Here is a 27634-nt window from a genome sequence, read left to right on the forward strand (position 1 = left end):
CATACATACATAAAATCTTTAAAAAAAAAGATTGGAATTCTAATTTTGCTCATAGTAGTGACCTCAGTTTTAAAGGCTCCCATGCAGAGAGGGGGCCATGTGACACAATCCTGGTCAGCGAGATGTACCTGCAAATCTCTGGGTGGGGCTTCTGGGAAAACTTGCTAAAAAGGGCCAATCCAGCTGGTACATGCCATTTTGTCTTTTGGCTCATTATCCTTCCTCAGTCTGGAATGTGGTTCCACTGCTGAGAGATGGAAGAGCAGTGCTTGACCATAAGAATGGAAACCTCATTCTCGGATGGCAGAGCAGAAAGGGAGATGGCAGAGTCCCTGAGGGCCTCAGGGAACCATGGTAAAGCCAGGGACTGCCCACCTCCTGGGGACTGCTGTGGTCCAGCCACCTGCCATCTGCCACCTGGCGAAGCCACTGCAGTTGAGTTCTGTTACATGCCATATTGACTTGTACGCTGAGGTTTGTAAAATGTAGCCATCTTGAGAATTCCTAACCATGAAAAATGGCCTGAGAATGAAATCACAGTGTCAAAAGCGTTTCTATGTGATAAGCTTGTGCTTATAAGGGGTCGTGTAACAGTGGACACAGTGAAGAAGACGGGTCTGTAACCCAGGTCAGTTGAGAGGGCCACTCCTGTTTTCTGGGAAAGGGAACCTCTCCTGGCAAAAGCTATGGAAGGAGATAAGTAACTTGATGGGCTAAGAGGGAGAGAACGCCAGAAATTTCAGTCTTTCAGGACTATGTGATTCTGCTGCTAATGGGCCAGTCAGGACCAAGAGGTGTTTTACTCAATTAAGATCAAAGATGTCAGATGAGGTGGAGGGAAAACCCAGACGTTAAGATTCGTAGATTAGAGCAGACGTCAGCCTGTGGAGATGAGAGTGCTTTCACAGATCTGTGCCATCCTGATGGAGCTTTCCTATAAACTATGGCTTCCCAAAGTGGTCCCCCAGTGGTGCACAGGACCCTGTGTCATGGGTCAGAGCCCTAAGCAACATTGATGTCACGCTGAGAAAGTTGTTCTCCTTCCAATTCTGTTTTTCCCCTCAAGATTCTATTTATTTATTTATTTATTTATTTATTTATTTATTTATTTATTTATTTATTTGAGAGAGAGAGAGCACAAGCAGGGGGAGCAGCAGGTAGAGGGAGAAGTAAGTTCCCTGATGAACAACGACCCCGATGCAGGACTAGATCGTGACCTGGATGGAAGGCAGACGCTTAATGACTGAGCCACGCGGGCATCCCTCCAACTCTTTTTTTGTCTGTTCCTTGAATAGTTGATGTGTGATGTGTGCACTTTGTACACATCTCAGAAGAATGTGCTTCTCCCATCTCTGGCCACAGGTTCTCCTTTTTTGAAACAACCATTCTTACTAGGGTCTTGTGTATTTTTCCAGACATGTTTTATGCATCTATAAACACATGAATTCATAGAGCCTCTTTTATTTTTTAAAAGACTTTACTATTATTACTATTATTTTTATTTTTTAAAGACTTTTTTTGAGAGAGCGTGAGAGCAAGCAGGGAGAGGAGCAGAGGGAGAGGGATGAGCAGACTGCGCTGAGCTCAGAGTCTGATGAGGGGCTCGATTCATGACCCCAAGATCATGACCCGAGCCGAATTCAAGTGGCAAACGCTTGACCGACTGAGCCACCCAGGTGCCCCTGTATAGCCTCTTTTAAAAAAATTAATGGAAGCATGCTATACACGACTGCTGTGTTCCTTGCTTATTTCCCTGTACATGTCAATGAGTTCCATGTAGGACAATGAGTTCCATGTGGGACAATGAGTTCCATGTGGGACAATGAGTTCCATGTAGGACAATGAGTTCCATGTGGGACATATAGAGCTGCCTTGTTCTTTTTAAAGACTGCATCCTATACCACTGTGTGACTAGTATGGAATTTACTTGGTCCCCTATTGATGGGCTTACCTGTTTCCAGCCATTTCTTATGACAAGAATTGTTGCCTTGTACCTATTTCATTTTGCATATTAATAAATCCATGCATTAAATGAATTTATAGACCACATAATCTACACCAGGCCACCTCTAGGCACTGGGCAGAGAGCAGGGGACAAGACCCCCATCCTTGCATCACGGAGCTGCCATTCCATAGTGGAGAATGGACATAGGCTTAAATCCCCAGAAGTGGGTCACACTTTCTGTCAATCCTTCTAATTAAGCCAAGAAGAAAGTCTCAGGGGTGCCTGGGTGGCTCAGTCGTTAAGCGTCTGCCTTGGGCTCAGGGCGTGATCCCGGAGTCCTGGGATCAAGCCCCACATAAGGCTCCTCTGCTGGGAGCCTGCTTCTTCCTCTCTCACTCCCCCTGCTTGTGTTCCCTCTCTTGCTGGCTGTCTCTCTCTCTGTCAAATAAATAAATAAAATCTAAAAAAAGAAGAAGAAGAAGAAGAAAGTCTCAGTTTGGTGCCAATGTGTCTTTAACACCTTTTTCTAACACTTGTTGATCTTTTTGAGACAGGATTGGTCTAAGGATTAGAGTTTTTGGCAGACCACAGAGCCTCGCTAGAGTTTAATAACCGTGTTTGGTTTTTATTGGATTTATTTTACATAGCAAATGATACTGATTTTCCGTCTACAGTCAAAAGATGAAGGTTCCTTTCAAAGTATCAAGGTTCCTTTCAAAATAATCTAAGTTTAGGGGCGCCTGGGTGGCACAGCGGTTAAGCGTCTGCCTTCGGCTCAGGGCGTGATCCCGGCGTTATGGGATCGAGGCCCCACATCAGGCTCCTCCGCTATGAGCCTGCTTCTTCCTCTCCCACTCCCCCTGCTTGTGTTCCCTCTCTCACTGGCTGTCTCTATCTCTGTCAAATAAATAAATAAAATCTTAAAAAAAAAATCTAAGTTTAGAAAGAAAGATGAGTCAACTTTGAGAAGAATGTTAGGTAAATAATAACGTAGGTGGAATTCAGAGGTAACCCCATGAAGGTGATATTCAAATGACGGATGTGAGGAAATCACTGATGTAAACAGAACACGGAGAGAAGATGAGGCTCTTCACACTGTATTTGATGTTTATTTTTGTATCCTCACTCATCTTTAATGTTGAAGTGGTCTTGCCTCCATATTTCTTCCTAGGCAGTGTATTTATTTATCATTTATTATTTGCTTCACATTCACGGAGTTTCTGGTCACAAAGGTTTGTGTGTGTTTGTGCGTATGCACGTGTTTTAATGAACTGTTAGCCATTTGCATTCCCTCAGAAAATCTCTTTCATTTGAATTCCCTGGATGCCCGGGGCCTCTTTGTCATTGCTGGCTCTGGAGATATCTGGAGACGCCCCTGCTAGGGGTGCTCATGGACTTCCCTTAGTCAGATATTCATAATCTGTCTGAGACTTGCTCAATCCATCTCTTAAAATACACTGGGATGAAATAACCCAACCCAATAGGCCTTTGAGGAGACGTCAAAGCCAGAACCTTCTGAACAATTCCCCGACCATGACTGGATCTGCAATCACCCGCAAGCTTGTTAGCTCAAGATGCAATTAGCTTGGCGGTTGCAAATGTAAACAAAAGCACATTTCACAAATGTGCTGTTTATGCCAAGGAGGTGGTAGTAAGTCTCTACCGGTGGTTGTCAGCTGTGGTCAGAGGGTGGGCGGTGCCTCAAGGCCCTGTGGCAGGGAACCTCTGTGGTAGGAGATAAGAGGGGCCGGGATTAATGGAGGGGGGTGTGTGTGGGGCCGGGGGTAGGGGCAAGCAGAGCCATAGGAAATAAAGGGGCATCTGGGACCTTGGAAAATGAGAAACAACAAAACGTAAGGCTGTCTGTTCATGGTGAAATCCTTGAGCTTTGAAATCTGGTGGAGATCGACTGCTAGTAATTGGTTACTTGAGGACCTACCATGGAGGAGGCATTGACTGAAACATTTTCTAAGTGTTAACTCAGTGGTTCTCGAACTTTCTGGCTCACTCTTAAAAAATTTTGAGGACCCCCCAGAGAGCTTTTGTTTCTGTGGATTATATCTGGTGGTGTGGTATTGGACAACTGGGTCTCTGGGGGGAAAACCCTGATTGGTAGCATTTGCCAATTCCCATGGTGTAAAGACTTCCACTGTGGCCAATTTCGAGATTCCAGCCTAACATAACAGAACGTAAAATGGGAAGATGTGTGCACAATAATGTGCTCAAGTCAGGTGAGTTGACTCAGCATGCTGCTGGAACATTAATCGCTACTGAACGTGCTAGAAATTAAAACTGAGGGAATAGTAAAAAGAAGCAATTCATTAAAGAATGTGAACAACAAACCCATTGCCTGTAAATATAAATAACATTCTTTGTGAAAAAACCGTATTCTCCCAAATAAAAAAATCTGTATTGAGAAAAGTGACCTTGGTTTTTTTTATATTTTTGCAATTCCCTTCAATGTCTAGTTTAATCAAAGGCAGCTGCATTCAGTCTGTTGTGATGTCAGACGTCATATGGTTTCTGGAAAACACTGCAGAGCAATAAAGGTAAATAATGTCTCATGATTGCTATGAAAATAGTTTTGGTCTCTTGGACCCCCTCTCCCCCAGAAAGAGTCTCGGGGCCTTCCAGAGGTCCAGGGACCACACTTTGAGAATTGCTGTCCTAATACATTTAATTTTTCCAAACATCCCAATGAGGCAGATTTCTTATTATCCTGATTTTACAGATCAGGAAACTGAGGCACAGAGAAGTGACGTAACTTACCAGAGGGCACTTAGTGAGAAAGTGGCAAAGTCAGGATTCAAACGAAGTCAGTTTCTAGAGATGGGATTGAGTTGGTGACTGTCACTTACTAGATGCGTGTGTGATCTTGGGGGAAATGAGCCTTTCTGAGCCTGAGGTGTTGTCATAACACCCATAACCCATCGTCATCCCCTGTGTTGGGTAGGACTTCACTTTCCCTCACCCTCAGGTCTTACTCATGGGTCCCTCATCTGTGCTTCCTTAGCATTCTTTTTTTCCTGCCCACGTAACACTTTATCCCACACGATTGTGGCACTGTTTGGTTGTCCCCATTGGATTGTACCCTCCATGAGGGCTGACACCAGGTCTACCTTGTCTCATCAGGATCTGGAACAGGTGCTTGGAAATCTGCTGAAGGAAGAAATGAGTAAATATATGCATTGAGACTTTGCACGAAGGTAGGTTACAGCCCATCCTACCCAGAGCTCTGCCCTGTGGCTCCAGGGAGAGAGGGAAGGAGGAGTGGGGAGGGGGTTGTGGTGCACTTATATACCCAAGCTTCTGGCATCATCATAATCACAGGTCAGAACACAGGCTAAGAAAAGCCACCTCCTGAATTCTCCAAAGCAGTTCAGATCACCCACTTTCTGCCTGGAGTCGCTTCTTACTCAATCTTCCCGTCACTCGGCACTCAGACACTCAGCTGAGCAGTCCCTCCAGATGGTCTTCATCCTTCCAGAAAATTCAGCATCTCCACCCTGTGCTGCTGGGGGTGGGATGGAGAACTCTCGGCCTTTTCCCTTCATAGCCTGGGTTTTGTATGTTATCAGCAACCCCCCTACCCTTTTCTAGAACAATTAACCCTTTTTATTTCAGCACCTCTGGGAAGGGTCAATCACGCAAGAATGATATTGTCTTGTTCCAATGCCCTGCGCCACTGGCGCCTGATTAATGGCTGCACTTCTGGAGGCTGGGGACCCTGAGGAGATGTAGCCCAGCAGGTGGGGCCAGTTAGATGGAGGCCATCTCCCTGGGCTGGAGCTGTTCAGCTTCCTCTTTCACTATCTATAACGGTCCTTTCCAGCAGTGACCTTCTAGGATTCTCAGAAGCTGCTGAGATGTGTAATTGTGGGGGAAGGGGGCAGACAGTGCAGAGACAATCAACCAGGATTCTGCCTGGAAGGTCATGGGACTGAGCTCCAGCACCGGAGACCTTTAAGAAGCAAAAAGGAACTGAGAAAACAGCCAGGAGTTCGCCTAGCCTGGTGTTCCTGGAATTCTGCTTTGTGTGTGAGCTTCCCGAGGCAGCCAAGGCCCCTCTGACTAACAGGAGATGGGAATGGGAAGCAAGAGAGTGGGTGGGGAGGTGGCTTGGCCTGACAGCTCGCCCGGGCACTGCCAGCTCTGCATCCTGGCTCCAGGTTTCCTGGAGGGGCCAACCTAGGCCTCCTGAGAACCTCACCCATGAAGGTGGGTGGCTGCCTGTCTCCTGTGCAAGAGGGGCAAGTCTACGGGTTGGGTTCTCTTTCCACCCAGGACAAGCTCTCTGCCCACCTGGTCTGCAGCAGGCAACCGAACAGGCTGTTATCTCTCAAAGGTCTGCTTTAAAACCTGACGCTTATCCAGGAAGGAACAGCTGACTCCACCGCCACCTTTATGATTCAGTGGTTGTCATCTTGAAAGGCACTGTGAGCCTGGCCCTCTGGGGCCACAGGACTGAGGGATTTCGGTTGGAGAGGGAGGAGGAGAGAGTGGGAGGAGCGGTGAGGTTGGGGTGTGGGTGTGGGTTCTTAGGAAAAGGTATAACTGGGATCAGAGCCACCCCTGAGGGTGTGGACAAATCCAAGGATCCATTTCCTCCCTCCACCCAACATTAGTGTGAGTGAAGTCTTGCTAAAATAAAAACCAAGGGTAGCCTTGGCGTACCATTGCATCCTCCCACTGCCTCACCATCGTTCACACTCTAACTTGGGGGCTTCCAGAGGACAGAGGACGGGGTTGTACTCACCTCTGTATCCCATAGTCCTGCCCTGGGCCTGACACACAGGGACGGCTCAGTAGGTATTTAGGTCTTACATGAATGAACGAAGGAGGGAGTGAAGGAACGAGTGAATGAAACCACAAACATGAAAACCTGTAGTCAGGGTGAAATGTCATTGGGAGGAGCTACATGCAAAAGCAATTGATTGGGATGGGTGAGAGGGGTGGGGGACACATGTCCTGCTGCTACTTTTCCTTCAGAGTTTCAGCAAAGCTTCCCCCTCCAACCCTCCCACCACTAGCTGCCTTGCTCTCTAAATGCTCAGATAATGTGGTTCATTCATCCATTCAACAAATCTTTACTGAACACCTGCCATGACCAGCCCTGGGCTGCATGACTGGGAATGAATGAGACCCACACATGGCCTGCTTCAGGAAGCCTGCCCAGTGTCACTAAATAAGTAATTACAATGAGCTGTGACAAGTGCTGGGACTTGGTAGGTCTCACAGAGCTAGAGTGACTGTATCATTTAATATCACAACTGGAACACTGTTGACAGTAAAGGTGATTGTTGCAGACTGGGTCCTGCAGGTACTGAGGTGGGGATTTGAGTGCAGAAAAGTTTATTAGAGTCGCTTTGGGGTCAGCGCCTGTCGAAAGGAAGGGACCGAAGCCAGACTGGGCAATGGGAGAAGCTGAGATGTGCCGTAGTCTCTGCAAAGGCTTCAGACAACCCACAGGGAGTTCAGAGCTCAGGGGGCCCTTCGGCATCAGTTCCAGTTGGGGTGTGTGGCTTGGCTTTTATACCATCATGTTGATCAGACATTGGATACTGGCTGCCTCTGGAAAGAGGTGTGACCTTGGGTGAGGCCGTCCCCAAAGAGGGTCGACAGCTGAAAGCATCTCCTGGCAGCTTTCCCAACAACTTGGGATTTGGATGGTCCTCACAGACCTGCCACAGGTGCACAGATGACAGCCATGCCCAGGCAGCAGGCTGTGTCGGGTGCCCATGGTGGGAGCGCCTGCTGGGGGTTTCATCTGGGGCCCTCTATCAATACAGGGTGGCATGAAGCTCAGGGCTTGTTCCGTCTGCAACCTCTTCATCACCAGCTCTCTTCCCTTCCCTCGCCTGTTTTCTCTGCTTTGGAGGACGGTTGGTGGCTTTGGCGTGCGTTCTATCATTCCACATGCATTCCGTCACTCATTGCAGGAGCATCTTATCATTTAATTTGAGGGGAGGTGAGTGTAATTATTATTCTCACCCCCACATCCAAACTATCAGGAAGTTCTTTCACCATTACCTCCAAAACAGAGCCCCAAACCGTTCACTTTCTCCGTCTTCACCACCTCTACCCTAGCGCAGTCCACCACCTCGTCTCTCCTAGCCTCTGCTGTCGCTTCGATTTTGAGCCAAGATGGCCGACAGCACGGAGCTGCTGGAGGAACGGGTGATGATGGGAAGAAAAAACCCCAGAAGACCACTGAGGGAGCCTCAAGCAGAGCACATGAACTCAAAATACCCGAGAGAAGCCCAAAACATGACATTTGATCTGAAGAATCAGCATATGACTTGAATGTTGAGGATATTCCCTCTTCAGAATAAACTGAGAGGCAGGAGAGACAGTGGTTAGGTCATGGCCCCTGAGGCAAGAGTGCCTGGGTTTACATAACCTCCGGCCAGTGTCTTGATTTCTCTATGCTTTGGTTTCCTTGTCTGTAAAACGGTGGTAGAGATAACATAACTCTCGGAGCACATGCGAAGGGCTCCTCTGGGGTGAGCGATCCGATCCGTATTACCCTGTGAGCTGCCATCTTGGTCCGCGTTCAGCATGGTAGATGTGGCTGTTAATTCCCTTCCCGGGCCTCATGTCCCTTTGGGTCCTGTCTCCAACACACCCTACCCCCACTCCCACATGGAGTCATTTATTCATTCGACAAATATTTCTTTTTTTTTTTTTAAGATTTTATTTATTTATTCGACAGAGATAGAGACAACCAGCGAGAGAGGGAACACAAGCAGGGGACGTGGGAGAGGAAGAAGCAGGCTCATAGCGGAGGAGCCTGATGTGGGGCTCGATCCCATAACGCCAGGACCACGTCCTGAGCTGAAGGCAGACGCTTAACCGCTGTACCACCCAGGCGCGCCTCGACAAATATTTCTTGAGTTGCTACCCATGCATCAGACACTAAACTTGTTTTATTCTTCTGCATCCCACAAGTATTCGAGCTAATGGGCAGGCGGCTTTGGGCTTGCTTTTGCCTAGATGGGAGTCCCTGTCCCCTGCTATTTCTCATTCATTTTCTAAGTCACCCAAATGGAAAACCAGCTTCCCTTGTGGCCCAGCTACTACCTCTTGTCCTCCGTTTTGGACTTTCAGCTGCTGGTGGAGCGTGAGCAGCTTGAATGACTCCCCCGGAATGACCCCATGTATGACCATTCCTCCTGGACCCAAGAAGCCTTGGTGGGAGAGGAAGCCCTTGGCAGCTTGGAACCCCACTCTCTTACGTGGTTGCATTCTCCACCTCCATCCTACCTTGGCCATGGCCTTGTGTACTCCTGGCCTGGGTCTCCTTTTCCTGGACGCCTCTGTCAAGATCAGGAAAGGGCTTGGGAGGGATGAGGGAGGGGTAAAGGGGAGAGGGCAGGGGGCAGGGCAAGTGGAATAAAGAAGGGAGGCCCCGGGAGGCAAGAGGGGTTGACAAGAAAGAAGTGGGAGAGGGTGCTGATGATGACATTTGCCATGAATTAATGCCCGAGTGCCTCAATCGGAATAATAGCCCTGGGAGGTCAGTACTATGATCGTCCCGTTTTCCAGGGGCTGAGGCAAAGGCAGGTTATGAAACTCCCCCAAAGCCTACGGCAGAGGTGGGAGAGCTGACTGCACCCCCTGGATGGGGGAGGGTGCAGAAGTCCCACAAGGAAGGGCATGCACCCGGCATATGGCCAGCACTCAGTGAACAGTGTTAAATGGGTAGTGGTTCCGGGAGGCTGGGAGCAGGCTCTTTACATAAACCCCTGGTGTCAGGTGTCGTGGGCACTGGCTAGTGAAGCAGCTTATCTTCCCCACCCAGGAATTCCTCGGCCACCTCGGTCAGGGCCCTGCCGTTCATCAGCCAGAGGGAAGCTAGATTCCCCCGTTCTGGGTTGGCATTGCCCACACCAGCTGCGAGGAAGGAGAGGGTTGTGGTGTGGGCACCCCTTGACATCGGTCACGTCCTATCCCTGGGACCTGAGGGGAGGCAGTTAGCCTCCCTTTCTTCAGTCCCCAAATAGGACTGTAGGTGCACCCTCCATGTCAAGGTGAAGATGAAACTGTGTGGGGTTGAGCCCCGTGCAGGGCAGGGAGGCCATGAACGGACGCCATTATGGCGGCACCTCCTCGCCGGCCCTACCGCGCTGATGGCTGATGAGCTCTTGGCAGTGGACAAAGCTCTTTCCGCTCCCATGTCAGCCTGACTTGGATCCTCTTAGTGGGTGGGCAGGCGCAGCAGAACTTCCCCGTCTGTTTCACAGATGAGCAGCTTGAAGCCCAGGAGGCCAGGGAGGACAAGGAAGCCTTGTGGAGGTCTCTGGGGACCTGCGGGGGCGTGTCAGGAAGAGAGGGCGTCCAGGAGCCCAGTGTGACCGGCCTGCTGTCCCCTGCCTCCCTCAGCCACTGAGCCCATCAGCGCGGTTAGGCTCTGTTGGCCCATAACTACTCCCCATGTCCCTGTCCAGCAGCAGCCTGACCTCGTTCACTTGGAGAAAAACAGGAAGCTGGGCTCTGCCAGCAATCAGAACACACCCTTCCTCAGCCCTGGGCTGCGAGGACGCTGGGGGGCTCTGGGGGCAGGTCACAGGACGGGGTGTGGGGTAGGGGCTCTGAGGCCCAAGCCAGGGTGGCCCGGGGCCTGGACAGATGGGCTGGGCTCTGGCCAGGCCTTGTTGAGCTCCCCAGGGGCCAAGAGGACGTGGGGAGGTGGGGAGCCAGGAGCAGGAGCTCTTGGCCTTCCTCTTCTGTGTGGGGAGAGAATTATGGGGCACCAGGGTCACATATGACTTTTGCCTCCATGGGCCCCTTCTTCTCTAAAAAAAAAAATGTTAAAAACTATATTCTACAACTCTTTTGATATAAAGGTGAATAGGATTCAGGCTGGATTCGTGATTATGTTTTCATGATTATTTTGTCTTGTGGTTTTAAAAGAAATGAAAATGAAAACATTTTCCTGGGCCCCTAACAGTACTGTGGGCCCTGGGCCTACAGGATAGGTCAGCCCTATGGGGGAAGCTCTTAGCACTTTCCAGTCCCACAGAAACCGTGTCCCCCCCCAACATGGCCACGAAGCACAGGGATTAGCATTGGGAGATCAGATGGGAATGCCTGGCTCAGCTTGGAAATAGAACCTATTTCCTCCTCTGTAGAATGGGGAAATGAGGGCATCTGCCTCCAAACGCTCTTATGAGATGATCTTGTGAGAAGCGTCTGGCCCGGGGGCCTGCCTCCAGGGAGACCCACTATTTCCTTCCTGGCCACACAGATTCAGCACCTACTGGGTACAGAACCCAGGAAAGAATGTGGCTTAAGGGAACACCTACCATTTTATATCAGAGTTTACGGTCATCTTTAATTTTTAACTTCTTATTGGAAAACAATTTACTACCTTTAAATATACGTATCGTCACAAATAGAAGCGTGGTGAAAATAGCTGGTATTCGTGTTTGATTTCAGTGAAAAAGATTTAGGCCCGGGATGGAGTCCCAGCCGGTGAATGTTGTTTAAGCCCCAACACTGACTGGTGGGTTGCTGTACAGAGAGCTCTATTTTAAAGACCTTGAAGGAGAGAACTGAACTGAATTTCCAGCTGGCAAAGATTGCTCGTGCTAAGGTTCTCATTTCTCTGATGTTTCTGATTAAAACCTCCCAGCTTCTCTGGCTGAGTTAGGTCACTCTGGTCTCTTGTTATTTCGGTATTTCCTGAGAATCTGAGCCGGGGCTGGCTGCAAATGTGCTCCTCAGCCCGTTACCCATGGGCTCTGTGGGCTAGTGGCCTGAGGTGCCTCTGCTGTAGTCCCTCCTTTGTGAGGCTGTGGGGGGGGATGGGAGAGGACAGGTCATCTAGGTCATAGGTGGGGAGACACAGAGTGAGTCCACTTACTGGTTGTCTCTTAATGACCCAAAGCTGATCCTGTCATTGGGCTGCCTGAAACCCTCAGGGACCTCCTCTGGCTCTCCCAGGAGAGGGGCAAGGCCTCTGCCTCCTGCCCACTGGAACCAGCCTGGCTCCTTCTCAGGACGCACTTCCTCACTTCCCGCCACTCTGGCCCTTAGGGGAAGCAGCTCTCGCCATTGCTCCCAACGCCACCCGCCTGTTGGCCTCCTTCACAGCCTCCGCCTCTGGAGATGATCCGTTTCTATGCGTTGAGTGTTGGAGCAGAGTTTTCGAATAGAGTCCAGCTGGCCCACTGGGCAGTAGGCTCCCGATGGCCGGGCCTTGCCCTGTCCTGCTCCCCACTCTACCGCCACCCCACAAGAGGCACCCAGGAAATATTTGTTGAAGCCATTATTATATTTCAGCATACAGTTGTCATCCATAGAATAATAACTTCAAAAATATTTCCTGGAAGAGAGGCTTCGAAGTCACACAGACCCGCATTCCTGTCCCATCGAAGCAAGTCTCAGCTTTGCCATCTGCAATGTGCAGGTAATAGGGGCGCCTGGGTGGCTCAGTCGTTAAGCGTCTGCCTTCGGCTCAGGTCACGATCCTGGCGATCTGGGATCAAGCCCTGCATTGGGTTCCTCTGCTGGGAGCCTGCTTCTTCCTCTCCCGCTCCCCCTGCCTGTGTTCCCTCTCTCGCTGGCTGCCTCTCTCTGTGTCAAATAAATAAATAAAATCTTTAAAAAAATAACAAAAGCAAAAACAAACAAACAAACAAACAAACAAACAAACAAAACAAAGTGCAGGTAATAATCGCACCTGGCTTGCTGGGCAGCTGCGGGGCAAGGAGGCCAAGCCCAGAGAGCACGCCTCAACAGAGACAGACGAGGTGCGGGGATAAGCATTCCCTCTGGCGACAGAGAGGCGGCGGCCCCCGGACCCCCTGTCCCAGATTACACTGCTTTGTCTCCATTGAGGGTGGACCTTCATCACAACCACACCCCTATGTTGGTTGGCGTCCTCTGACTTAGAATGGTTTTACCGCTTTGCTTCCCAAACTTGGGGGTAGGTTGGAATCAAAGGGGTGTTCAAAAAAAAAAAAAATCTTGAGGCCAGAGTTCAGTCTTGGAGAGTCTATGGTAATTGATCTGGGGTGTGGCCTGGACATCGGGACTTTTAAAGTGACCCCAGGTGGGGCCCCTGGGTGGCTCAGTCGGTTCAGCGTCTGCCTTCGCTGGGGACGGGATCTCAGGGTCCTGGGATGCGTGGAGCCCCGCTTCATACTGCCTGCTCAGGGGGAGTCTGCCTCTCCCTCTGCCTCAACCCCTCCCGCTCCCGCTGGTGCACGTGTGTGTGCTCTCTCGCTCTCAAATAAATAAATAAATGAATAAAATCTTAAAAAGAAGAAGAAGAAATAAAATGACTCCAGGTGATACCACCGTGTAGCCAAGGGTGAGAACTTGGGCTTTGACCCAGGTGTGACTTCAGGTCTCCGCCTTCCTACCGCTCCCTCCCCCACTGCCTGAAATTTGACTGGGTGCAAAGACTTCCACCACAGGATTGAGATAAATGGCTTAAAATGCAGATGACTAATGGAGGCGAGAAAGCTGCTGAACCTCTTTCTTCACGGGCTCTGTTATCAGCTGTCTGATTCTTTCCGCCTTCCTAGGAAGGAGGGGATTAGAGCCGAGGAACTGGGTCCTGGGAGTGGGAAGGAAAAGGGAGCTAGGATCTGGTGTCTGGAGTCCAGGTCCTAAGCTTTGCCACTGTGTAGATATGGACGTAGCAGCTCTCTTGCCCGCCTAGGGTCTCGGTTCCCAGCTCTGAGAAATGACTTTCGCTTGCGAGCCAGCCCCCTGGAGCTCGGGCCAATTCCACAGTCCCTGAGAACCAGGCTTCCAGCCCTCCTGCAGCCTGCGTGACCATGCAGATTCCCTGGCCTCGAGCCGGCCCTGCTTGCTGAAGTTTATTTGTTTAGCGCAATCACATTATGATAAAGCTTAATTCCCAGAAGACATCATTGTAATTTTGAGGCTATGAAGCAACTCAAAGTGAACTTATGAGGTGTTGACAAGCGGGGGTCACGGGGGAATCAGCTTTTTATTGCTTAGAAGAGCATCTCCTATGATCAGCTGGAGGCCTATATGCAGCTGGATGTCGCCTAGGAGAGGGAAAATGTTTCCTCTCTTGAGAGGGGCAGTGTGGAGCCCCGTAAGAACTTTTTTACACCAGTCTTTTTAAACGGAACCCTGTTCCCTGTTCCTGTGGTCACCAATTAATTGATGAGAGTTTATAGTTCTTGGAAGAAAGAAATGGAAATTCTAAGGAAGAGACAGGAGATGGAGAAAGCCCTTCTCATGAGACACTGGAATGAGTAGGGCTGAGGTAGGGGAATGTCCTGGAAGCAGCCCGAAGGGCGGGCCCAGGAAAGTGTCCCCGGGCAACTGCTTTTGGCGGTCAGATTTTTTTTCCCCCAAGCTCGGGCCTGAGGCCCTCGCCGCTACAGAGCCCAACCAGGCCACGATGATTACACAAATCGCCAACCTCTCGTGCTCGCCCAATCAGGCCCCAGCCCAGCTTTTCCTGAAGAGAACTTGCACATTTGAGGTCAAGCTCTGTTGGACACAGAGAGGAAGGGTATTCGGGAAAGGACAGACTTCTTCCAGAAATTCTCTGGCACCCAGCCCCCCTCTCCCCCCCATTCAGATTTGGGAGCACGTCCAAAGCAAGGCATCACCGCAAAGGCTGCTCCGATACTTGGGAGGCTTTCTAGATGGAGTCCACTCAGTCGCCTCAAAGTACACGTTGGCTGCATCTCCCGGTGCCTTGTGCTGGGTTAGACACCCAAGTAGCGGTTGGGAGGTAAGTGAACTTGGCATTATCCCTGCGTTCTCCGTGTGAGGGAGATGAACACTTCTGTGTTCCAGGCACTGCGGATTCAGAATGGGGGTTCAGAGGTGAGGAAGACCTGCCTCTACTCTGGAGGGGTTCACAGTCCACGGGGTAGACAGACAACAGGTCTGGCTTGACTGTCTGGCTGCCCCAGGGCTGGACCCCACCTGGGCAGACCCTGGCTCTCGGCCCCACTCGCAGTGGTGATGTCACTCCCCCCCCCCCCCGCTGCACTGTTGTGCCCTCCTGTCTCCCACTGGCTGCCTGATGGGCTAGCTGGTTGACCCAGCTGCCAGAGAGTAACACCTCTTGATTACTGGGTTTGTTGGTACCTCCTGAAATGTTGCTATTGAGGCAAATGCCTAACTCATGTCACCCTAATTGAGGCCCCTACAGACCTCTGATCGACGGCCGTGCGTATACAAGCAGCTGCAGGCCAAAGGGGTGAATGCTTAGAACAAAGCCCCGTGGGAGCCCAGAGGGGCATTTGAATAATTCTGGGGGCAGTGTTTCCCGAAGCGTGTTCTGTGGAACATCAATCCCGTGACGTGTTCCTCTAAAACTAAAAGATTTTGTGGACAAACAAGTTTGGGAAGGGCGCCTGGGTGGCTCAGTCAGTTAAGCGTCTCCCTTTGGCTCAGGTCATGATCCCGGGGTCCCTGGCTCAAGCTCCACGTTGCTTCAGCTCCCTGCTCAGTGGGGAGTCTGCTTCTCCCTCTTCCTCTGCCCCTTCCCCTGCTTGTGCGTGCACACTCTCTCTCAAATAAATAAATAAATCTTAAAAAGAAAAATAAGTCTGGGAAACATTGCATACTCTAGCTTCCCCCTTAGACCTCGAACACACCAAAGACTTTGAAACTCCTGGATAAAGAAACATGACTTTTCTAGCCCATCCTCTGTGGCTACTTAGCTGTGTCAATGTTTCTTACAGTGAAATGGGAGGGCACTCATCCCAGAATCTCTTGGGGGTGCTTGTTGGAAATACAGAATCTCCAGCCCTGCTGCAGACTTTCTGAGTCAGAATCTCTGGAGCCAAGACCCAAGAATCCGCTTTGAACAAGTTCCCAGTTAATTGTGATGTGTGCTCAAGTCGAGAACCCCAGCTAAACCTTCCCTGGCCTTGGCTTTTTCCCAGAGTGTTGTAAAGATCAAGAGATAAGCTCGAGCAAAAAGATTAGTCAGAAGGAAACTACACACTTCCCAACTCGTTCTATGGGGCCAGCGCTACCCTGATAACAAAACCAAGCAAAATTCAGTACCAGACGAGAAAACTAGAGACCAATAAAAATGACTAGAGATGTAAAAATCCTCAACAAAATGCTAGCAAACCAAACCCAGCAACATGTCGGAAGGATTATACACCACGATCAAGTGGGATTTGTCCCAGCCACGTGGGGTTGGTTTAACACCCAAAAATCAATGCATGTAATACAGCGTCTCAACGGAGCCCCTGGAGCAGAGAAATGGTACAGTTGTTGGATGTGCGCATGGGGTCAAGGAGGAGTTTGAAACGATGGGAGACAATAGAGGCAAATGAAATGACCTGATTCAGAGGAGGAANATAGAATTTATGCTCTAAAAATGGAACTTGAGACCATTTCCTTTTTTTTATTTTTATTATTATTCTTTTAAAGATTTTATTTATTTATTTGACAGAGATAGAGACAGCCAGTGAGAGAGGGAACACAAGCAGGGGGAGTGGGAGAGGAAGAAGCAGGCTCATAGCAGAGGAGCCTGATGTGGGGCTCGCCCGCAACGCCGGGATCACGCCCTGAGCCGAAGGCAGACGCTTAACCGCTGTGCCACCCAGGCGCCCCAGGAGTCGGGTTCCTGATCAGGTGAGAGGAGACGGTATCTGCCGCACATGGAGCCGATAGTCTTGGAGAGGAGCAGCCACACCCTTCCAACTGTCCTAAGGAGAAGGAGAATTTGGTACAGATGGGGAAGTGGGAAGGTGAGGGTACTCCTGAGGGATCGCTTTTATATTCTAACTGAAATTGTCTCCTCACCTACTCTTCTTTTTCTTTCTTTCCTTCTTCCTTCCTTCCTCCCTCCCTCCTTCTCTCTTTCTCCCTCCCTCCTTCTCTCTTTCTCCTTTCTTCCTTTTTCTCTTTCTTTCTTTCAAAAAGCATTTATTGAGCACCTGCTGCATACTCTGGCACGGTTCTAGGTGCCGAGGTTACGGCAGCAAACAATTTGTTTTGCTTTTTTCCCCCCAAAACACTTTATTAAGAAAAATTTCAAACATACAGAGAATTTGAAAGAATTTTACGTGAGCACTCATATACCAACCAGATTCTACAGTTAACACTTTGCTCTGTTTGCTTAATCGTGTATCTGTACATCTCTCTCCACGCACCCACCCATCCCCCTATCTTTCCATGTTTTTATTTTTTTGAATCATTTCCAAGAAAGTTGTGGACATCAGTATCGTTTACCCGAAAACACTTCAGGGTGTACACAATTAACAAGAGCTCAGTATTCGTTTATCTTTTTTTTAAGGTAAAATTTATATACAAGAAATGCCCAGATCTTAATGATACGCGAATCTTAAGGATGAGTGAATTTGGACAAATGCCTGCACCTGTGTCACTCAAACCCCTATCAAGAGATAATACACCATCATCACCCCAGAAAACCCCCCATGCTTCTTCCCAGTCCCTTCCTCCCCCTACCCAGGTAACCATTATTCTCAGTCTTTCACCGGAGACTAGCTTTACTTATTTTAGGACTTCGTATAAGTCAAATTGTGTTATGTGTACTCTGGTGTGTCTAGCTTTGTCCTCTCAGCATAATGGGAGATTCGTTCATGCTGTTACATGTACTGGTAGGTAGTTCTTCTCATTGCTAAGTAAATCCCATTATGTGATTATCCCAGAAGAAATTATTTATTCTTCTGTTATAGTCATCAGAGCTGTTTCTAGTTTTTAGCCATTATGAATAAAGCAGCTAGGAACATTCTTGTGGTTGTATTTTTTTTTTTTTTTGGACACATGCTTTCATTTCTCTTAGGTAAATGCCTAGAAGTAGAATTGCTGAGATAGGTTTTGTTTTAAGAAACTACCAGATCTTTATCCAAAGTGGTTGTACCATTTTACATTCCTTCCAGCAATGTGTGAGAGCTCTGATTACTCCAGTGCCGGCGTTTGATGCTGTCAGTCTTTAATTTTGGCTATTTTGGTAGGTGTATGCTGGTGTCTCATTGTGGTTTTATATGCATTTTCCTAATGACTAATGATGTTAAGCACTTTTTCCTGTGCTTCTTGGCCATCTGCATATTTCCCTTTGTGAAGTTTTTATTCAAATCTTTTGTCTATTTTAAAAATTGGGCTCTGTAATTTTTGTCATGGAGTTGGGGGAGTTCTTTATACATTCTGTGTACATGTCCTTCGTCAACTATATTTTGCCAATATTTTCTTCCAGTCTGAGGCTTGCTATCATTTTCTTAATGGTGTAGTTTGATGAGCAGAAGGGTTTTTTTTTTTAATTTGATGAAGTATAGTGTATCAATATTTTTAAAATAGTTATTGTTTTCTGTGATCTATTTTAAGGTACTTTTGCCTACTGCTAAGTCTTAAAGATATTTTCCTACGTTTTCTTTCTGAAGCTTTATGATTTTAGCTTTTGGTTGAGGTCTATCATTCATTTAAAATCAACTTTTGTGGTGTGAAGGAGGAACTGAAGTTTATTTATTTTTATCATATGGTTAGCTGGTTCTAGCACCATTTGTTGGAAAAAACTTTCCACTTGCCATTGAAACTCTTTGGTGATTGTATATAAAAAAAAATCAAATGACTGTTTAATTGTTGGTCTATTTCTGGGTTCTCTTTTTAATTCCATTGATCTGTTTGTTCGTCATTCTGATCATGCCACAATGCTTCGATTACTATAGCCTTATAATAAATCATGAAGTCAGTTTGGGTAAAGCTCTAATTTTGTTCTTTTTCAAGAAGTTTTGAATATTCCAGGTCCTTTGCATTTCCATAAAAATTTTTGGCTCAACATGTGTATTTCTACAAAAGAATCTACTGGAATTATGATTGAAATTGGGTTGCATCTAAAGATCATTTTGGAGAGAATGGACATCTTGATATTGATACTCGATATTGAATCTTGCCAATCCATGACGATATTTCCTCATTTCTTTACGTCTTCTTTTTTTTTTTAAATATTTTATTTATTTGACAGTGTGAGAGAGAGCACAAGTAGAGGGAGCAGCAGGCAGAGGGAGAAGCAGGTTCCCCGCTGAGCAGGGAGCCCTATGAGGGGCTAGATCCCAGGACCCTGAGATCATGACCTGAGCTGAAGGCAGACGCCCAATGACTGAGCTCCCCAGGCGCCCCTTCTTTAGGTCTTCTTGAACTTAGATTTTCTTGCAGCAACATTTTATAGTCCTCAGTGCACAGGTCTTGCACATCTTTTGTGAAACTTATTCTAAAATATTTCATGTTTTATTTTTGCTGTTGTTAAATGAAATTTTTCAAATTTCATTTTCTAACATTGGCAATAGCGCTGAAAGGCAGAACAGAGACAGAAGGGACAGACCTCCGGGAGGTCCTAGGTGTGGGGAGATGGGGATGGGGGAGGTGCCATTTGTTTGCAGACAACGGCAGAGGGGCTGAGGGGGTGACAAACATGGGGCTCATGTGACGGGAGGGAGGACAGATGCACGATACACAGGGAAGACCATCTTCCTTTCTCTCTCCTGTTCCTAAGAACCCCTCAACCCCCTCTAGCAGAGGAAGGGCAGGCCAGTGCCCAAACCGGGGCCTTGGGAAAGTGCTCCTGTGCCCCCTTCCCCAACCCTCTGAGCTGCTGAACTGCTTCATCCAAACAGCCCTCTGGGAGCACCGCTGCCGCCCTGGCCTGGGAGGAGCGTGGCCCTCTGTGGACAGTGAAGCTGGGCTCCGTGGCACATTCTGCCCGGTCTCTCTGAGGCCTCTGGTCCCCAGCTGGCTCAGCCTGTAGGGAGGAGATGGGAGCAGAAGCACATGGGATTTACTTTGCTCAAAATATCACCGCCACACTCCTGGGCTGGCTGTCAGCTGTCCCCTACCTACTGCCACCCTCAAGGGTTTCTGCAGCCCCATTTCTTCACCTAGTTATAGAGTCAGCTGCCCACACCTCTCACAAGGGCCAAAATGTCCACGTCATGCTCTACTGAAAGATTCTCAAGAAGCAGAAACTGAACAAACCGAAACTTCACCCAGCCTGGGTTCTGTCCCCGTTCCATTAGGAAGGGTCTGCTAGGAAAGGGAGGGCACAAAGCCACAGGGGCTGTCCCGTGGCTGGGCAAAAGGAATGTTGGGGAGGGGTCAGTGGCAGTGCCAAAGGGAGCTGCTGTCACCCCTCTGTACTCCCCACGACGTTCCCAAAGCCCCTTCAAGGAAAGGTGTACCTACCACGCTTTAAGACAATGCCAGTTGCTGTAACAATGAAACCCTCAAATATATTGTTTCTTTCTCACTCGTGTACCAGTTCCCAGCAGCTCTTCCTGGACAGCAGGTGGCTTTCCTCCAATGCAGTGATTTAGAGACCAGGCTTTTTGCATCGTGAGGCTCTACTATCCCCTGGTCTAACTGTCATCCTCGGCTCCCATCTAGTAGGAGGGGAGAGAAACCCCGGGGAAGGCATAAGCACTTGGCAAAAGCCTTGGCACAGAGGTGACGCCCTTTACTTTTGCTCACTTTCCACTGGCAAGGACCTGTCATGGGGCAACAGGTCGATGCAAGGGAGCCTGGAAGATGTGGCCCCTGGCTCAGCAGCTCTTTCCCAGCGACAACTTGACATCGGAGAGAAGAGCTTGGATTTTGCTGTCCCTGCCACTGAGCCCTGCGAGCGTGTCCAGTAAACTGTAGAGGGCTGTTTGGAGATGACAAGCACCATCCACAGCCTGGGTGTCTCATGGTTCTCTTCTGTTTCTGAAGTTGCTTTGTACCTCACTCAGCCACCACCCCCTCCCCAGGTTCCCCTCCTTCTAGATGCTTACCTAAATTGGACTCGTCCAAGAAGCTTTTTAGGGATTTTAATAGTCACACTGAGGTTTCCCATTCTCTGAGCATCCTTTTTGCCATAAACAGGAGAAGGAGCAATGTTTGGGGGCAGATCTCCCCTTCCCTCATCTGCTCACAATGTTTGGAATTCTCTCAACGGAGGACCAAGGCTTTCTCCCCACAACTAAAACCAAGGCTTCAGACACCTGTGCCTTGGGAGAGAGGGCAGAAGTCTTTCATACTGCGGGTCCATATAGGTCCTTCTAGAAGGAAGGGAAGGAGACAAGGACACTCTGGGTTTAGGGCATGGCCAGTGGTGGGTCTGATGTCTCTTTCTTTGCTGGTGTCTCAGCTAGATTTTTTAATCATATGCTGAACATCTTCGACTTGTTCTAAGCAACTTGAGACTAATGAAATAGCATATATTTGTTAGTACTTACCATAAGCCAGGCATTGCTAGGTACTTTTTATGAGCACTATCTGATTAATCTTCTCAACAGTCTAATGAGGTAGGGACTTTTATTTTATCCCTGTTTTGCAGACGAGAAAAACAAGGCTCGGAGAAACGAACTTTCCCAGGGTCACAGAGCTAATGATTGGTGGAGGCTGGGTTTGAACCCATATATCCAACTTCAAAGTCTGCTAATTCCTCAGTGCCTCTGTGTCCCTACAGGACCCCCGGTGTGGCAGCTAAAGCTCGCTGCATAGCCACGTGCTGCTTCCCTACTTCCCAGCCTTCCTGGCAGTCGTGTGATTAACTCTGATCCTTGGGCTGTGAATGGAAGGGACACATGTCATTTCTGGAGCAAAGCATTTAAGTGCTGGTGTCCTACCCTCCTGTTCTCTCTTTCCCATTCGTGATGATGACAGAGGCCATGGCTTGAAAGGGAGGAGTTACTAGGAGGAAGGGGGCCATGGTAGAAAGGACAGCTGATCTGGAGAGTGGTCCAACCTGCCGGAGCTTTGTGTGGATGAGACCTACGCCTCTGTTGTGCTACAGCCCTGAGATGGGGAGGTTAACTTGTTACTGCGGCTCACTCTGGCCACTCCTGACTCATACGCCAGAACAGGACACCCAACACCCCACTGTTGCACCCACGTGGCTATGACAACAGAGTCCCTCAGATACCGTGTTTTGAGAATCCCGGAGTAAGAATGGGGCTGAGATGACGGCCCCGAGACAAGCCACCAGAAGCAGATGGGAGAGCACTGAAGGTCTCCCTGAGCCCCTGGGCAGCAGGAACTCCCTGGGCCTGGGCTCTTGTTCTCGTTCCTCCTCCACCCAGCATCAGGCTTCTCCCTGTTGCCGCTTCCCCAAGCTGCCCGATTTTGGCACAGCCCCTCTGTCTCCACCCCCCAACACAGCTCCCAGAAACTAAGGCCTGGATGCCACTGGCTCCTCTCCAGATGCTGGCCAGAGTGCCTGGAAGTCTCTCTGAGCCTCACATTGTCTTTGAGATGTATCCCTGCGGACGCGGAGCTCTTGCAATCCGGGCAATCACCGCTTTCTGGCCCCACTGACTCGGAGCTCCGGGCTGGGTGTGGCAGGCAGGAAGCCCAGGGTAGGGCTGCCCATTGTCAGGTCAGGCCTGGGGAGAAGGTGGGGGTCTCGGAACCCTGGACTGGCTCCTGCCTGGGCCAGGTCAGCGACAGTGTTCACTCCTCATCCAGACAGTTCTCAAACACTCATCACGGAGCGTGTCTGCAGGGCTCGCCCTGTGCGTGGTGCTGGGGGAGCACAAAGGCCAGAGGTTGTGGCCCCTGTGTTCCAGGAGCTTCTATCCTGTAGGCTCAAGTAGGACAGTAGCTACAGAAAAACACAACACAGGGGAGTGTGTCAGTCAGGGATTTTTCAGTTACGAGTACCTGGATGTCTAGAGAGGAAAGGTTGTGTGTTTCTCCCTTCCAAAAGTAATTCAGATTCAAATGCTATTTTCTGAAACACTATTTTTTAAAAAGATTTATTTATTTATTTAAAGATTTTATTTATTTGAGACAGAGAGAGAGAGAGCACTCATGCATGAGCAGGGGGGAGGGGCCGAGGGAGAGGGAGAAGCAGGCTCCCCACTGAGCAGGGAGCCCTACGTAGGACTCAATCCCAGGACTCTGGGATCATGACCTGAGCCAAAAGCAGACACTTAATTGAGCCACCCATGCGCCCTATTTTTAGTTATTTTAGAGCACGTGCGCCCGAGGGATAGAGAGCGCAAGTAGGGGAAGTGGCAGAAGGAGAGAATATCCAAGTAGACTCTGCTGGGCATGGAGCCCGATGTGGGGCTGGATCCCACGAGCCATGAGATCAGGACCTGAGCTGAAACCAAGAGTCAGATGCTCAACCGACTGAGCCACCAAACCCTATTTTTTTTTAAAATTATTATTATTTTTTAAAGATTTTATTTATTTATTCGACAGAGATAGAGACAGACAGCGAGAGAGGGAACACAAGCAGGGGGCGTGGGAGAGGAAGAAGCAGGCTCATAGTGGAAGAGCCTGATGTGGGGCTCGATCCCGTAATGCAGAGATCACGCCCTGAGCTGAAGGCAGACGCTTAACCACTGTGCCACCCAGGTGCCCCCCTATTTTTTTTTAAACTCTATTTTTTGAAATGATGTGTGTGAGGCGTGTGTATGCCAACATTAACATCGACTCTTCAGACTTTCTGACTCCAAAATTCCAAGTGAAATTTATCCAAGCTGAAATCTTTTCTTTTCCTTTTTTGTTGGTCCCCTAAGTTAGCTGTTACCTTAAGTCCATGCTCTGAGTTATCCAACTGAACCAACTCAAAAAATGAATATTTTGTCCCCATGTCTGAAAAAATTCCAACTTCAGGCTTGGCTGTTTCCAAGTCCTTGTATGCAAGGTGCCTGACTCCACTTTTTCTTTGTTTTGGCTTCATTCTTGAAGCTCGTGCTCCTAGGACTATATTCTGTGCTGTCAGTCTCACCTGAAAGGATGGGCCCATCTCCTAGTCACCCCAGAAAAGCCCTGATTTAACCAACTGTGGGTCCCAGGCCTGACCGTGAACCAACTTCTGTAGTGGCTGGGGGTGGGGGTGGGGGTGGTTGAAGAGAAGATGTGGTGCTTTGACTGCTAGGCCTGGATCCCAGGCCCCTCTCTGGATCCTGGGGTGCAGTCAGCTTCTTCTGGGTCACATGACTGAAGGTGGGGGAGATCGGGGTGTTATGACCAGAAGGAAGATGAAGGTTGAATGGGGTAACAGTCAGTGCCTACTGCTGGTAGGACAGTGAAATGTGCCCTCAAAAGGGTATGAACCAGAGGGTGTGGGGGTTCATAGGAGGGAGATGTCACTTCTAGTTAAGGGGATCAAGGAAGGCCTCATGGAGGAAGATGCCTCCCGGCTGGGCCTTGAAGGATGACTGCGGTTTAAATGCTAGAGCTGGGGAGTTGGGGAGGAAAGAACGTTCTGAGCTGAGGGAACAATGTGAGGAAAAACCTGGAGGTCAGCACAGAGAGTGGCAAAGCCTGAAGCCGAACGAGGGAAAGGCCTTGCATGTCCCGTCAAGGGGATATGGATTGGATTTGGGCGGCATTCATGCATGGTTCTGGAGCCAAGGATGGAGTCATCCAATCTGAGCTCCCACGAACGGATACTGTCTGCCAGAGGGCCCCTGACCCCCTGTTCTTTCCAATCCCCTGGGTGCCCTGGGCACCCACAGATCCCTTCTTCTTTGGTTCAGCTCAGACAAGGCTGGAGGTTTCCAAAAGAAACGCTCACTGAGAAACAGGGAAAGGGGAAACCCCAAATGTGATTATGGAGTTTAGCTTTCTCCTCCCAAAGTACAGAAAGCCTGAATACCCCTGACATCCCCCCTATTCTGGGCTTAACCTCCTCTCTCCCACTCTGTGGGCTGAGCCTGAGGCTGGGGCGGGGAAAGGGCAGAGGTGGCCACACTCCAGGGCCTGCCTTCTCCCTGTTCTGCCCCGACTACTACTCGCTCTGCAGGTACCCTGGCCTAGGGCAAGGGGGTTGCCCTCCATCCTCGCCTCTCCTGCCGCTGCCCTCATCAGACCTATCTCCAAGATGTCTGCCAAGAATCAGAGGAAAATCAGCAGAAGCCCCTCCAGCGTGGGCTCATGGACCAGTCAGAGGTATGAGCTCTGGAGTTAGTCAACCTGTGCTTGAGATCCAGCACTGTCCCTTAAGGACCAGATGCGTCACCGCCTGAACCTCGGTTTCCCCTTCGGCAAAATGGAACGGATATGCTCCACGTCATGAGCTGGGTGCGAGGACGAAGTGTTTTATCCAGGCACAAGGTACATCTGCAATAAATGGTGGCAATGATGATGGTGAAGATGATGAAGAAGATGAAGGAACCAACCAGGGAGGGAGGAAATGACCAGCAGAGTCTTGTCCCTCAGAGCAGGCCATGTCGTCAGGCTGGGCAGACACAGGCTTGGAGGGCCGCGACAGGGCGCCGGGGCCGACGGCAGCACCGGCCCCAAAGCAAGTTCCTGGACTTTGAGCTCTCTTTGCCCTGCTGGTCTCAGGGAACCCCCTAGGAACACGTCATCAAGTTATCCATCCTGGAGCTCCCCAAATTAAGGGAGGCATCATGCCACAGGGTCCAGAAAGTCAGACTGTGCCAAATGTCCCCCCCCGGGGGGGGCTTCCTTCTGAGTCTCAGATTCCCCCATCTGTTAGGGGACAATGATCAGGCTTTTTGGGGGGGCTCCAAGCTGCCAGAGGATTAGGCTTTTAACAGGATTTCGACAAAGCTCAGGATGGCTGGGACAGGCCCGAAGGATGGGGTGAGGCTGGCCAGAGGGAGGATAAAGGCTCAAGTCAGGGGTCACCAAGCTTTACTGCTACCCTCTCAGGAAAATAATTTGAGACTATATCCCCCCAAATGTGTTTCTTTACTTTTTATGTCAACAACATATAAAATTATGTATTTTTAAATAAAATTATACATAAAATGGAACTTTTAAAGAGATTTCAATAAGAAACAAACAAATTATGGCCCATCCATACAGCAGACCAACTACAGAGCTATAAAAAAATGAAGTCTTGGGGCACGTGAGTGGCTCAGTTGGTCAAGCGTCTGCCTTTGGCTCAGGTCATGATTCCAGGGCCCTGGGATCGAGTCCCACATTGGGCTCCCTGCTCAGCGGGGAGTCTGCTTCTCCCTCTCCTGCTCCCCCTGCTTGCGCACGTGCGGGCACACTCTCTGTCTCTGTCTCTCTCTGTCAAATAAATAAAAATAAATAAAATCTTTAAAAAAGAAAAGGAATGAAGTCATGTAACTCAATAATAAGAAGACAACTAAATTTAAAAATGGACGAAAGATTTGAATGGACATTTTATCAGAGAAGATATATGAATGGTCAATAAGCACATGAAAATGCTCCATTTCATTGACTGTTAGGGAAATGCAAATTAAAACCATATGAGATACCCCTTCATACCCTCTAGCGTGGCTGTAATCAAAAAGACAGATCATAGCAAGTGTCATCGAGGATGTGGGGAAACTGGAATGCTCCTAACCCTGCTGGGGAGAATGTGAGATGAGGCCACTACTTTGCAAAGCATTTTCACCGTTTCTTAAAAAGTTAAACAAAGCCTGACCACGTGACCCAGCAATTCTCCTGGGTATCTGTCTACCTAGGAAGAATAAACACATGGGTACCACAAAGACTTGGATGTGAACGCTCATAGCAGCATTATTCACACTATAAAAACCTGTGAACGTCCTACTATCCATCGATTTGTGAACAGATAAACCAAATGTGAAGTACCCATACAGTGGAATACTGCTCAGGAGCAAACTAATGAAACATGCTACAGCACGGATAAACCGCAAAGCCAGGATGCTCAGTAAAAGAAGCCAGACACAAATGACCACATATTGTGATTCCATTCATATGAAATTTCCAGAGAAGGCAAGCCATAGTGACGGGAAGCAGCTCGGTGGTTAGTGGGGTGGGGGGTGGGGGTGAGGATTAAACTCAAAGCGACTTGAGCTTTAGGGATGTTGGAAACATTCTCAAACCCAGTGTACTCAAAGCTCTACAACTCTGTAAGTTTACTAAAAATCATTGTATAGTATAATGACAGTGGATGAGTTGAGTTTTGTGCAAATTCTATCAGTAAAGCTGTTTTTAGTATATGTGCTCCCAAAGTGAGCACAGTAAAGCCATTTTTAAAAAAAAGATTTTATTTATTTTGAGAGAGAGAGTGCGTGCCAGCACAGGGGGGAGGGGCAGAGGAAGAGGGAGAGAGAGAGAATCCCAAGCAGACTTCAAGACTTAGCCGACTGAGCCACCCAGGTGCCCTACAGCAGGTTTTTAAAAAAACAAAATGAGGGGCGCCTGGGTGGCTCAGTCATTAAGCGTCTGCCTTCGGCTCAAGTCATGATCCCAGAGTCCTGGGATCGAGCCCTGCACTGGGTTCCCTACTTGGTAGGGAGTCTGCTTCTCCCTCTCCCTTGCCCCTCCTCCCTGCTCGTGTGCATGCTCTCTCTCAAATAAATAAATAAATAAATAAATAAATAAATAAAATCGTTTAAAAAAATGAGGAACCTTTTTAAGCATTGGTATAGAAATGTCTCCAAAATGTGTGGAATGGAAAAAGCAAGGTGTGAGTATGCCGCTGTTCACACTTTTTAAAAAAGAAAAGGTGTGCCTAGATATGTTTTATTCATGTTTATATTTATAAATATACGCGTGGTACGGCCGAGCTTGTATCTGCACAGCCTTTGTGTGGAAGGAAACACAAAAATTAGTGGTGACGTTAGGGGTTTGGGGTGGAGGAATGGCGTGGCTGTGAGGAGTGGAAGACTGATTTTTGTACCTTTACATTCTTCTTTTCTGAAAAAATTATAACGCACATACCATAACATTCACCATGGTCACAGTTCTAAGGTGGGAAGCCCCCTGCGGCATGCGCACGGCTGCACAGCCCCCCCACCCCCACCCCCA

This window comes from Ailuropoda melanoleuca, chromosome 13 (assembly GCF_002007445.2).
Source record: "Ailuropoda melanoleuca isolate Jingjing chromosome 13, ASM200744v2, whole genome shotgun sequence".
In the NCBI taxonomy this organism is placed as follows: domain Eukaryota; kingdom Metazoa; phylum Chordata; class Mammalia; order Carnivora; family Ursidae; genus Ailuropoda; species Ailuropoda melanoleuca.